This window comes from Schistocerca nitens, chromosome 4 (assembly GCF_023898315.1).
Source record: "Schistocerca nitens isolate TAMUIC-IGC-003100 chromosome 4, iqSchNite1.1, whole genome shotgun sequence".
In the NCBI taxonomy this organism is placed as follows: domain Eukaryota; kingdom Metazoa; phylum Arthropoda; class Insecta; order Orthoptera; family Acrididae; genus Schistocerca; species Schistocerca nitens.
Window position 1 is genome coordinate 937,886,500 of NC_064617.1, and position 13,093 is coordinate 937,899,592.

The 13,093-nt window shown below is 46.5% G+C and overlaps 1 pseudogene; it reads left to right on the plus strand.

The window, feature by feature from the left end:
* The first annotated feature begins 12,019 nt into the window (after positions 1–12,019).
* LOC126254145 (5S ribosomal RNA) lies at positions 12,020–12,137 on the plus strand (annotated as a pseudogene).
* Positions 12,138–13,093: the final 956 nt, after the last annotated feature.

Sequence of the window (13,093 nt, forward strand, 5' to 3'; positions counted from 1 at the left end):
TTCTGACTATACAGGAAACAGTACTTGCTCTGAAGGAGCTGACCTACGAAAAGCCTTAGTCTTTACGCAGAGATGGTGACTGGCTAGCAGGGTTCCATCTACTTAAAATGAAACTTTCAGTACTAACTGAGCCAGCACCCTCGACCCGATACGCGGAAGTCCTGCTAAGTGTCTGGGATTCCAACCACAGCACTGAAACTGCTGCTTAGCCCTGCCTGGCTACTCTCTTTAGGTGCCCCTGGTGATACTGCTACCAACTTACTATTCTGACAGCAATAGACCTCTGGGAGAGTCTCTTTTCAGAGTTTTATTCTGTTTTCCTCTTCGCCTCTGCCAGTCACTGACATGAAGTGTTGTCGAAGGGCCCTCACCATCACATTGGCTCTAACTTTGTACTGTTCTTCGGAGGCTGCGTGGAGGGAGGGAGGCATCTGTCGTTAAAGCAGGTCCTAGGCCTGCTACAGGTTCTTCATGACGTGTAGGCGATGAGGAGAATCTTTCAGCGTGACAGAAGAGCAACCCTTCCACAAATTTCTGCAGATTTCAATGATGGGCCATCAACAAGTGTCAGCGTGCGAACCATTCAACGAAACATCATCGATATGGGCTTTCGGAGCCGAATGTCCACTCGCGCGCCCTTGATAACTGCACGACACAAAGCTTTACGCCTCGCCTGCGCCCGTCAACAGCGACTTTGGACTGTTGATGACTGGAAACATCTGTTCTGGTCGGACGAGCCTCGTTCCAAATTTTATCTAGCGCATAGACGTGTATGTGTATGGAGACAACCTCATGAATCCACGGACCCTGTATGTCAGCAGGGGACTATTTAAATTATTGGAGGCATTGTAATGGTATGGCTCGTGTGCAGTAGGAGTGATGTGGGACCCCTAATATGTCTAGACACAACTCTGACGCTTGACATGTACGTAAGCATTCTACCTGATCACCTGCATCCGTTCATGTCCATTGTGCATTCCAGCGGACTTGGGCAATTCCAGCAGGACAATGCGACACCCCATACATCCAGAATTGCTACAGAGTGGCTCCAGCAACACCCTTCCGATTTTAAATATTTCCGCTGCCCAGCAAACTCCCCGGACATGAACATTATTGAGCATACAAGGGATGCCTTGAAACGTGCTGTTCAGAAGAGATCTCCACCCCCTTGTACTCTTACGGATTTTTGTACAGCCCTGCAGGATTCATGGTGTCAAATCCCTCCAGCACTTTTTCAGACATTAGTCGAGTCCAAGCCATATCGTGTTGTGGCACTTCTGCATGCTCGCGAGGGTTGTACACGATATTAGGCAGGTGTACCACTTTCTTTGGCTATTCAGTGTACATCATTATTGTTTTTCCATCTTATAGTGTTATCGCTACACGCAACCATCGCCAGCCTGGCGTCTCTGGTCAGTTCTTTTTCCGGATGCATCTAGAAGTCTCCGACATTTTACGTATCTCCCTTCGAGGTCTGGCTGTTGTCACTCCTAGGCGACCAGCATTTCTTGTGTCGTAAGTTTCCCTTTGATATGTTTCGAACTCACAAAACTGGCCGTTTCCCGTGTGTACTACACCACCCGTAAAGTGCTATCACATTAACTGATGAAGTGTTGGTTCTTGAATTTGATGCTATCTACGACTCTTACCTATGTAGCGGTGTAACCTCTCTACCTGCCTTTAATTTCTGTTAACTGCAATGATTAATCTAGAGGCCAAAGTTAATTACGTCTGCAGATACGAATGATGGTTGATGTCTGCATCAGTCACAACAGGAAGCAATAATGCAGGCGCTCATTTTAATAAGAAAGGGCAGCGCCGGGATGGGACCTGTTAAAAGCAGCAGTCTTTCTGCAGCCTATGAGAATTCAGGCAGTGTTAAATGATGGCTAAACTGTATTAGGGCTGAAGCAGATCTACCGCCGTTCTTCCACAAAAGTCTATGTATTACATATATTGTCTTATAACCAAACTGCGCTAACTGGAGTCACGTCCCATTACCTCTCACACACGAATTGTGCAGCACAACTCTCTGCCCCAGTTCAACCAATTTCTTCCTCTTCCATCTTGACTCCATACACGCACTACTACATTACCCAGTTCTGTCCTCATTCACTTCAATACGTTTCTACTTCGCTCTTCCAAAACTACCATGAGCAGACATAGCTACGTACGCTTCCGCGGCCGGTGTCGTGGTGATTAAAATTCTTTTGCATGTTGTTCAAATGGCTCGGAGCACTATGGGACTTAACATCTGAGGTCATCAGTCCCCTAGAACTTAGAACTACTTAAACCTAACTAACCTAAGAACATCACACACATCCATGCCCGAGGCAGGATTTGAACCTGCGCCTGTAGCAGTCGCGCGCTTCCGGACTGAAGCGCCTAGAACCCCTCGGCCACGACGGCCGGCTTTGCATGTTGTTCCGCGTCATAGTACAAAATAGTAATACTGTAGACATAAAACCAACGTTTCGACCATATTGCTGCTGCCTTCTTCAGAGCCAGATTGGTTTTGGTCGAGGGGAGGTGGCTCTGTTTATTGCAGCGATCGGTGTCAATACGTCATATTTTTGAAACTTTATCGGTCCTGGAGTATAATAGGCTTTATAAATTATAGAGCGCCGCAATCAGTCGCCTTTTTTTGCATGTTTTATTTGGCAAATCCAGAAATCCAGATTTCATCTAGTGCCTAGCCATTATCAATGCACTATTTTCTAGTCTCAATGCATGTCAGTTCCCTTTGAATTCACAGAAATGTGACTGATGCCCGAACAACAGGGAACTGACATGCATCGAGACTAGAAAATAGTGCATTGATAGTGGCTAGGCACTAGCCGAAATCTGGATTTGCCAAATAAAACCTGCAAAAAAGGACGACTGATTGCTGCGCTCTATAATTTATAAATCATAGCACAGTCGCTAAGTGCACCCACTTTTCTAAAGGAAGGTAACCTGATATAATAGGCAACTCATGACGGAAGGGGTAGGGTAAGAAAGAAACTACTGGTGCTCTAGCCGGCTTGTCACTGGTTGGTGACAGTTTGCCAATCAATGCTTGGCTTCTTGTGGGCACATTTTCTTTCTGGAGTGCGCCGAAATGCACTGACTGTTTCCCTGTAGCTGTTTGTTTAGGCTGTCGCGTCCGTGACTGGCCCATTGTACTGGTATAGCCGGCAGATAGGACGCCGGAAGTTTGTAGCCGTCCTCTCTATTGATTTTGTCGGACTGCTTAATAATTCCAAACGCATTTTGAATTCTTCGTTAGCTTGTCTACGACTCTTTCGTCAGCAAACTGGCTTCCTGGAACAAGATAGGCTGTCCACAGTCAGGTTGGTGTTCCGCTATGACCGCAGCACATGCCTTTCATGTTCTCCAGCTCCCGTGCTGACTGATCTCCCTGTCCCCTTCTATGTAGGCAGCTCTGCACTAACAGTTCATACACTACTGCAGTATTTAGTTTGTTGTCTTCCTCCTAACGTGAGCAGCGACTTAGCCTCCACAACACCAACATTCAGACCAGCCACAGCCACAACAAAACCACTGACAGCTACAATAGCTACATATCGAACTTCATAAGATCAACAACGTTACCATGGCCACACTGATATCAAAACCAAATAGGAATAATTACTTTTTTTTGTCATCAGTCTTCTGACTGGTTTGATGCGGCCTGCCACGAATTCCTCTCCTGTACAAACCTCTTCATCACAGAGTAGCACTTGCAACCTACGTCCCCAATTATTTGCCGGATGTATTACAATCTCTGTCTTCCTCTATTGTTTTTGTCCTCTACAGCTCCCTCTAGTACTATGGAAGTCTTTCCCTCATGTCTTAACAGATGCCCTATAATCCTGTTCCTTCTCCTTATCAGTATTTTTCATATATTACTTTCCTCTTCGATTCCCTGCAGAACCTCCTCATTCCTTACCTTATCAGTCCACCTAATTTTCAACATTCGTCTGTAGCACCACATCTCAAATGCTTCGATTCTCTTCTGGTTTTCCCACAAATCATGTTTCACTACCATACAATGCTGTACTCCAGACGTACAGTTTCAGAAACTTCTTCCTCAAATTAAGGCCGATATTTGACATTAGTAGCTTTCTCTTGGCTAGGAATGCCCTTTTTTGCCATTACTAGTCTGATTTTCATGTCCTTCTTGCTCTGTCCATCATTGGTTATTTTACTGCCTAGATAGCAGAATTCCTGTATTTCATCTACTTCATGACCATCAATCCTGATGTTAAGTTTCTCGGTGTTCTCAATTCTACTGCTTTTCATTACCTTCGTCTTTCTTCGATTCACTCTAAACCCATACTCTGTACTCATTAGACTGTTGATTCCGTTCAGCAGATCATGATAATTCTTCTTCACTTTCACTCAGGATAGCAATGTCATCAGCAAATCGTATCATTGATATCCTTTCGCCTTGAATTTTAATTCCACTCCTGAACCTTTCTTTTATTTCTATCACTGCTTCCCCGACATAGAGATTGAACAGTAGGGGAGAAAGGCTACATCCTTGTCTTACACCCTTTTTAATACGAGCACTTCGTTCTTGGTCGTCCACTTTTATTATTCCGTCTTGGCTGTTATACATTTGTATGTGATCTCTCGCTATAGCTTACCCCTACATTTATCAGAATTGCGTACATTTTTCACCATTTTACATGGTCGAACGCTTTTTCCAGGTCGACAAATCCCATGAACGTGACTTGATTTTTCTTTGGTCTTGCTTCCATTATTAACCGCAACGTCAGAATTGCCTCTCTCGTGCCTTTGCCTTTCCGAAAGCCAAACGGATTGTCATCTAGCGGATCCTCAATTTCCTTTTCTATTCTTCTGTATATAATTCTTGTCACCAACTGGGATGCATTAGGTGTTAATAAGATTGTGCGATAATTCTCGCACCTGTCAGCTCTTTCCGTCTTCGGAATTGTGTGGAAGATGCTTTTCTGAAAGTCAGATGGCACGTCGCCAGACTCATACATTCTACACACCAACGTGAATATTCGTTTTGTTACCACTACCCACAATGATTTTAGAAATTTTGATGTAATGTTGTCTATTCCTTCTGCCTTATTTGATCTTAAGTCCTCCAAAGCTCTTTTAAATTCTTATTCTAATACTAGATCCCCTATCTCTTCTAAATCGACTCCTGTTTCTTCTTCTATCACATCGGACAAATCTTCCCCTTCATAGAGTCATCTACTGTATTGTTTCCACCTATTCGCTCTCTCCTCTGGATTTAACAATGGAATTCCCGTTGTACTCTTAAAGTTATAACCTTTGCTTTTAATGACACCGAAGGTTGTTTTGACTTTCCTGTATGCTGAGTCTGTCGTTCCGACAATCATTTCTTTATCGATATATTCACATTTTTCCTGCAGCCATTTCGTCTTAGCCTCCCTGCACTTCCTATTTATTTTGTTCCTCAGCGACTTGGATATCTCTATTCCTGAGTTTCCCGGAACATTTTGTACTTCGTCCTTTCATCGATCAATTGAAGTATTTCTTCTGTTACCCATGGTTTATTCGCTGTTACCCTTTTTGTACCTATGTTTTTTTTCCCAACAGCCGGCTTTGTGGCCGAGCGGTTCTAGGCGCTACAGTCTGGAACCGCGCGACCGCTACGGTCGCAGGTTCGAACCCGGCCTTGGGCATGGATGTGTGGTCTGTCCTTCGGTTAGTTAGGTTTAAGTAGTTCTAAGTTCTAGGGGACTGATGACCTCAGAAGTTAAGTCCCATAGTGCTCAGAGCCATTGAGCCATTTCCCAACTTCTGTGATGGCCCTGTTTAGAGACGTCCATTCCTCTTCAACTGTACTGACTACTGAGTTATTCCTTATTGCGGTATCTATAGCCTCAGAGAACTTCAACCGTATCTCATCATTCCTTAGTACTTCTGTATCCCACTTCTTTTCGTATTGATTCTTCCTGACTAACGTCTTAAACTTCAGCCTACTATTCATGACTACTACAGGGTGTTACAAAAAGGTACGGCCAAACTTTCAGGAAACATTCCTCACACACAAATAAAGAAAAGATATTATGTGGACATGTGTCCGGAAACGCTTAATTTCCATGTTAGAGCTCATTTTAGTTTCGTCAGTATGTACTGTACTTCCTTGATTCACCGCCATGATTTCATACGGTATACTCTACCTGTGCTGCTAGAACATGTGCCTTTACAAGTACGACACAACATGTGGTTCATGCACGATGGAGCTCCTCCACATTTCAGTCGAAATGTTCGTACGCTTCTCAACAACAGATTCGGTGACCGATAGATTGGTAGAGGCGGACCAATTCCATGGCCTCCACGCTCTCCTGACCTCAACCCTCTTGACTTTCATTTATGGGGGCATTTGAAAGCTCTAGTCTACGCAACCCTGGTACTAAGTGTAGAGACTCTCCGTGCTCGTATTGTGGACGGCTGTGATACAATACGCCATTCTCCAGGGCTGCATCAGCGCATCAGGGATTCCATGCGACGGAGGGTGGATGCATGTTTCCTCGCTAACGGAGGACATTTTGAACATTTCCTGTAACAAAGTGTTTGAAGTCACGCTGGTACGTTCTGTTGCTGTGTGTTTCCATTCCATGATTAATGTGATTTGAAGAGAAGTAATAAAATGGGATCTAACATGGAAAGTAAGCGTTTCCAGACACATGTCCACATAACATATTTTCTTTCTTTGTGTGTGAGGAATGTTTCCTGAAAGTTTGGCTGTACCTTTTTGTAACACCCTGTATATTGTGATCTAAGTCAGTCCCCGCTCCTGGGTACGCCTTACAATCGAGTGTCTGATTTCGGAATCTCTGTCTGACCATGATGTAATCTAACTGAAATCTCCCCATATCACCCGGCCTTTTCCAAGTACACCTCCTCCTCTTGTGATTCTTGAACAGAGTATTCGCTATTACTAGCTGAAACTTGTTACATAACTCAATTAGTCTTTCTCCTCTCTCATTTCTTGTCCCAAGCCCATATTCTCCAGTAACCTCTTATTCTACTCCTTCCCCTACAACTGCTTGCCCGTCCCCCATGACTATTAGATTTTCATCCACCTTCACATACTGTATTACCCTTTCAATATACTCATACACTTTCTCTATCTCTTCATCTTCAGCTTGCGAAGTTGGCACTTAACCTGAACTATCGTTGTCGATGTTGGTTTGCTGTCGATTCTGATAAGAACAGCCCTATCACTGAACTGTTCACAGTAACATACTCTCTGCCCTGCCTTCCCATTCATAACGAATCTTACTCCCGTTATACCATTTTCCGCTGCTGTTGAGATTACCCTATAGTCATCTGACCAGAAATCCTTGTCTTCTTTCCGCTTCACCTCACTGACCCCTACTATATGTATATTGAGCCTTGCCCTTTTCAGATTTTCTAGTTTTCCTACCAAGTTCAAGCTTCTGACATTCCACGCCTCGACTCGTAGAACGTTATCCTTTCGTTGATTATTCAATCTTTTTCTCATGGTAATCTCCCCCTTGGCAGTCCCCTCCCGAAGATCCGAACTGGGGACTATTCCGGAATCTTTTGCCAATGGAGAGATCATCATGACACTTCTTCAATTACAGGCCACATGACCTGTGGATGCACGTTATGTGTCTATAATGCAGTGGTTTCCATTGCCTTCTGCATCCTCATGTCTTTGATCATTACTGATTCTTCCGCCTTTAGGGGCAGTTTCCCACCCCTATGACAAGAGAGTGCCCTGAACCTCTGTCCGCTCCTCCACCATCTTTGACAAGGCCGTTGGGAGAAAGAGGGTGATTTATTATGCCGGAAGTCTTCGGCCGCCAATGCTGATTATTAATCAAAACTTAAGCAGCGGCGGGATTCCAACCCGCGATCAAAGACGTTTTGATTATGAATCAAAGACGCTACCGCTAGACCACGATATTTCAGTAGCGCACGTTGCCATCGAAGTTAGGTGATTCCCTCGCTACATCGAGCCTCTTTTTATAGTCTTATCGTTCCCTCCTAACCCTTGTCTCATTCCCTGTCTGCACGATGTGTCAGGTAGAATTTATGTTGGGAAGGGAGTAGAGGGGAGGGAGGGGTGGGGAGACACTCGCTATCACCGAATGATCACATTCTTTTGCGATGACTACGAGGAGAAGATTGTAGAAATTCAGGCATATACAGAGGGTATCGACAATTTTTCCTCTCACGCACAATCTGTGAATCAAGTACGGAAAGGAAACTAATACGCTATAACTTCCACCACGCGCTGTTTGTTGGCTTGCACCATAGAGCTACAGATTCTAGTTGGATGGAGACGAATAGAGGCAATTAATGTTTCCTTGCTCCAACTTCTCTATGAAGCAATGTACAATGGCTTACAAAGCTCAGATGGAGACCTAGCATACTTTCTTTCCGTATACATTCACACATCCTCACATCTATAAAGTCTTACATCATTGTAACTAATGGCAACTGGTAGTACAAAGGTGTTGATAACACTCAGGTTGCCGGTAGTTCGAGAACGACGCAGTCAATGGAATTCGTGGAAAGCGCACTAGTCTTTAGCGCTCGTTTAAAGTTCTCGCACAGTTTTTGAGAACTATAAAAGCAGAAACTTTGTTACAGCTCCCTTAATTAGTAGTTAAAGAAGCCATGGGCAGTTAGGCGGAACCGAAGCGGGAAGGCCGTATATTTTTAAGAAGCCATTCCGAAACCGGGGGAGTCCCGCCGGCCCGGCCGCGGACTGCGCCATCGCCGTGTAATTAGCGAGCAGAGCGCAGATTTACGGCTCGCCACGCCTCTGGGAATCCCCGTAATGACACGGAGCAGGCGGGCGCCGGCTGTGGACACGTGCAGCAGTGCGCGCGTTCCCACGTGTGCTAATGTTGCCTCATTGTTTACTGACGATGCTAATTGCCACTTTTCGGAGCAAGTAATTAAGAACGCAAGCAATATAACTCAGGAAGTCAGGTGACGGAAGAGAGAGCATAGCGTAACAACTCTTGCCGAGAACGTGATTATGTGGGCTGGTTGTATGAGCCAGACGTTTCACGTGGGCGTTGAAGGTTGACATGAGGGCTTCAGGCAGACGCCTTGAATGCCTTTCTCAGGCAACCTGCCTCTTGAAAGACCAAAGACATCATGTTTATGCCAGTGACTGGTAAACTCTTTACTTCCACTATTGCAATTTCGACCTCAGACATATATCAAGTGCAGCTGAAACAGAAAATGTTTATAAAATAATTTACAAAAATCATTGTATATTTTGACATTCGGCAAATTACACAAAATGAAAAATGCAGCTGTGTAACCATGTTTATTTACATGTTTTGGCCTTAAGCCATGTCTACTTTGTACGAGCTGACACATTTATATGTCGTTTTTTTTTTCTTTATTGTTAATTTCACACCTGATACAGGTAGGCCAGCAGCGGCATATTACGCCGCTTTTCGGCCACAGATAAAACTAAAGATACAAAAGAAGACAATCGTAGAACAGACAGGGTGGATATATAGACGTAGATATACAAAATTAAAACACACGGAGCCGTTCACGGGCGCAGAGTCCAAGATAAGAATGTTCAGGCACGAGGACATGCACAGAGATGAGAGATGGCACACGCGAACGTTGGTGCACAAACGAATAAACACTGGAACACTTGATCACGAATACGACGCCACACGCAAACACTAGGCGATGATCTCCGGCGCGCGAATGTCCACTTAACGTGTGCGAGTCCGGCGACCTGCCAAGAGGGGAGGAAGGGGGTGGGAGAGGGAGAGGGGAGAGTAAAGATGCCAATGGCAGAGGAGATGGTAGGAGGAATGGAGGTATGGGGGTAGTGGAAGCCCGGGGGAGGAGTGGGAGGAGGGAGGGAAGGGGGAAAGAAGGAAGAGAGGGTGCCCATGGGAACAAACACAGGAAGAGGGAGGAGAGTATCAAAGTTGGTAGGGAGGGGTAGATGGAGGGGAGGAGGGCATCATCAGGGAGGGAGAGCTGGCAGAAGCCACCTTGGGAGAGGTATGGAGAGTGGAGAGATGGAGAGCAGGTGGGACGTGGAAATACAGGCACGGCAGCAGATGGGGGCGGGAGATGATGGAAGAAACCAGCGGGTGAGGAGGATCAAGTTTACGGGAGGTGTAGAGGATCCATATCCATTCAAGGAAAAGGAGGAGGTGGGGGAACGGAATAAGGTCGTACAGGATCTGCATGGGGGAGGGGAGACAGATGCGATAGGTGAGGCGAAGAGTATGGCATTCTAGGATCTGAAGGGATTTGTAAAAGGTAGGGGGAGTGGAGATCCAGGCAGTGTGGGCATAGCAAAGGATAGGGAGAATGAGGAGGATGGTGGAGGGGTCCAGACCCCATGTACGGTCAGAACAGAGCTTGAGGAGATGGAGTCAGGAGCGTGTCTTGGCTTGGATTGCCCGGAGGTGGGGGGTCCAGGATCGAGGGTGACGCCAAGGTACTTAAGGGTGGGGGTGAGGGTGATAGGACGGCCATAGATGGTGATATAGAAATCGAGGAGGCAGAAGGAAGGGGAGGTTTTGCCTACAATGGTCGCCTGGGTTTTGGAAGGACTTACCTTAAGCAACCACTGGTTGCACCAAGTGGTGAACTGGTCAAGATGGGATTGGAGAAGGTGTTGGGAGCGCTGCAGGGTGGGGGCGAGGGCAAGGAAAGCATTGTCATCGGCGTACTGGAGAAGGTGGATGGGGGGTGACGGCGGCGGCATGTCCGTCGTATACAAAAAGTACAAAAGGGGGGGGGTGGGAGGACGGAACCTTGGGGCACACCGGCGGAGGGAAAAAGGTGTAGGAATCCGTGTTATGGATGGTGACGTAGGCAGGACGTTGGGAAAGAAAGGAGCCGATCAAATGGACGTAGTTAATAGGAAGGACGAAGGTTTGGAGCTTGAAGAGGAGACCGGAATGCCACACGTGGTCATAGGCTCGTTCAAGGTCAAGGGAGAGGAAGATAGCGGAGCGACGGGAATTAAGCTGTTCAGAGAGGAGATGAGTGAGGTGAAGGAGAAGGTCATCGGAAAAGAAGGACGGCCGAAAGCCACACTGGGTAACGGGAAGGAGGCGGTGCTGGCGGAGATGCTGGTGGATGCGTCGGGTTAGGATGGATTCCAGGACCTTGCTGAAGACCGAGGTAAGGTTGATGGGATGGTAGAAGGAGACAGCGGACGGCGGTTTACCGGGTTTAAGGAACATCAGGATACCGGAGGTTTTCTGCAGGTCTTATATGTCGTTGTCATTTGTTGTTATATACATTGGCAACGCTGCTAAGTAGTGCGAGCACACATGTCCATATATCGGAAAACAGCACAGTCTGTACATACATACGTTCGTTCCACCATCACTAGTAACTTTTGCACTAAACCACAACAGCGAACTACTGTTTACAGGCTACTGGTAGCCATTTTGGCGCTTAAACGGATTACAGATATTATTTTTGTTCTGAGTACAGCCCCATTGCAGTCCATTCCACCAAACACGAACTGAAGGTCAATAAATTTCAGTCACTCCAAGCTTGTGTCCACCAGATCGTGGCGCTATGAAGCAGTAAGCTCTTTGATGCAACAGTGCATCGCAGTAGCGAGGTTTCTAGCAAAGCGCACGGTGTGTCACCATTCATTTCCTGAGGTCAGTTAGGTCTGCATCGTCCACTGTGCAGAACAGATTGGTGTGGACGCCAAGTATCATGCAATACGTCACGTTGCTCATTTTCTTTCAGACTGCTCACTTTCCTAACCAATTTGCATTCTGCAGAATTTTCTGTAACAAGTTAAATTGAACAGTCAGGAATTACATGTATGCTAACTAGGGAATGGTCAGGGTCATACAGCGTGAGAGACAGAGAAATCCATTTGTACTGATTGACTGACGGAGTACATGGCCTGGGATTTGGTATTTGGGCTGAGCTTTCTTTATCTCATCTTTTTCTAAGAGTTGCAAAATGAGTTTGCGTGTTTTAATCCTTCGATGTGGATCAGTAAGATTTTTTTCTGGCCTTTTACTGAGCAGCCAACGGCCTTGCCGCAGTGGTAACACCGGTTCCCGCCAGATCACCGAAGTTAAGCGCTGTCGGGCTGGCCTAGCACTTGGATGGGTGACCATGCGGTCTGCCGAGCGCTGTTGGCAAGCGGGGTGCACTCAGCTCTTGTGAGGCAAACTGAGGAGCTACGTGACTGAGAAGTAGCCGTTCCGGTCTCGGAAACTGACATACGGCCGGGAGAGCGGTGTGCTGACCACATACCTCTCCATATCTGCATCCAGTGACACCTGTGGGCTGAGGATGACACGGCGGCCAGTCGGTGCCTTTGGACCTTAACGGCCTGTGCGGGAGGAGTTTAGTTTTATACACTGAGCAGATGTAAAAGTACAATTTTTTCGAAACCTCATAATTGTCCCCCAATGGGACGCGGAAGTTGGAAATTTGGCGTGGCGCGTTGCGCCGTCACTATTGGGCTCAGTGATGTTTCAAACAGCAAGATCGACACATGGGAAAAAAGGCCAGTGCTCAGGAGTGAAGTGTAAGGTGGACTAAAGGTAACGCACTGGCATCAAATTCCACCACAATTATGCACAGTGGCATTGTGAACGTGTCAAACGGTATGCGGGTCGTCACATCCGCTCTTAATCACGTTACACCCCTCCTGACGCCTCTGCGACCGAGCGACTCAGCATTTAAATCACACGGTATTCTTATAAGTGATCGAGAAAGACATTTTAGACACTTCTTGCCACTCAGAATTGACGTGAAGGGCTCTCAGGAGTGCCATAAATTGGGTCAATCAGACTACCCCCTTCCTTGGGCGTTCATTCCCACACATTTCGGGTCGAAAATGACATTTCTCAGTGCAATGAGCAACAGGACGACGTGTTCGACAACGTTAGACACTGCTGACAGCCTGCCCCCCCCCCCCCCCCCCACCCTCACTCGCTTGACGATTCGACCCTATTCTGAGGACATCGTGGAGCTGCAACCCTAGCGCACGTGGTCTGACCCCTCTGGAGTTTAATGCGACCGCAGTTTTTGCTCTGGCGCACAGGGAGGAACCACTAGGGACCGTTCAAAACCATTCGACGAAATTTAA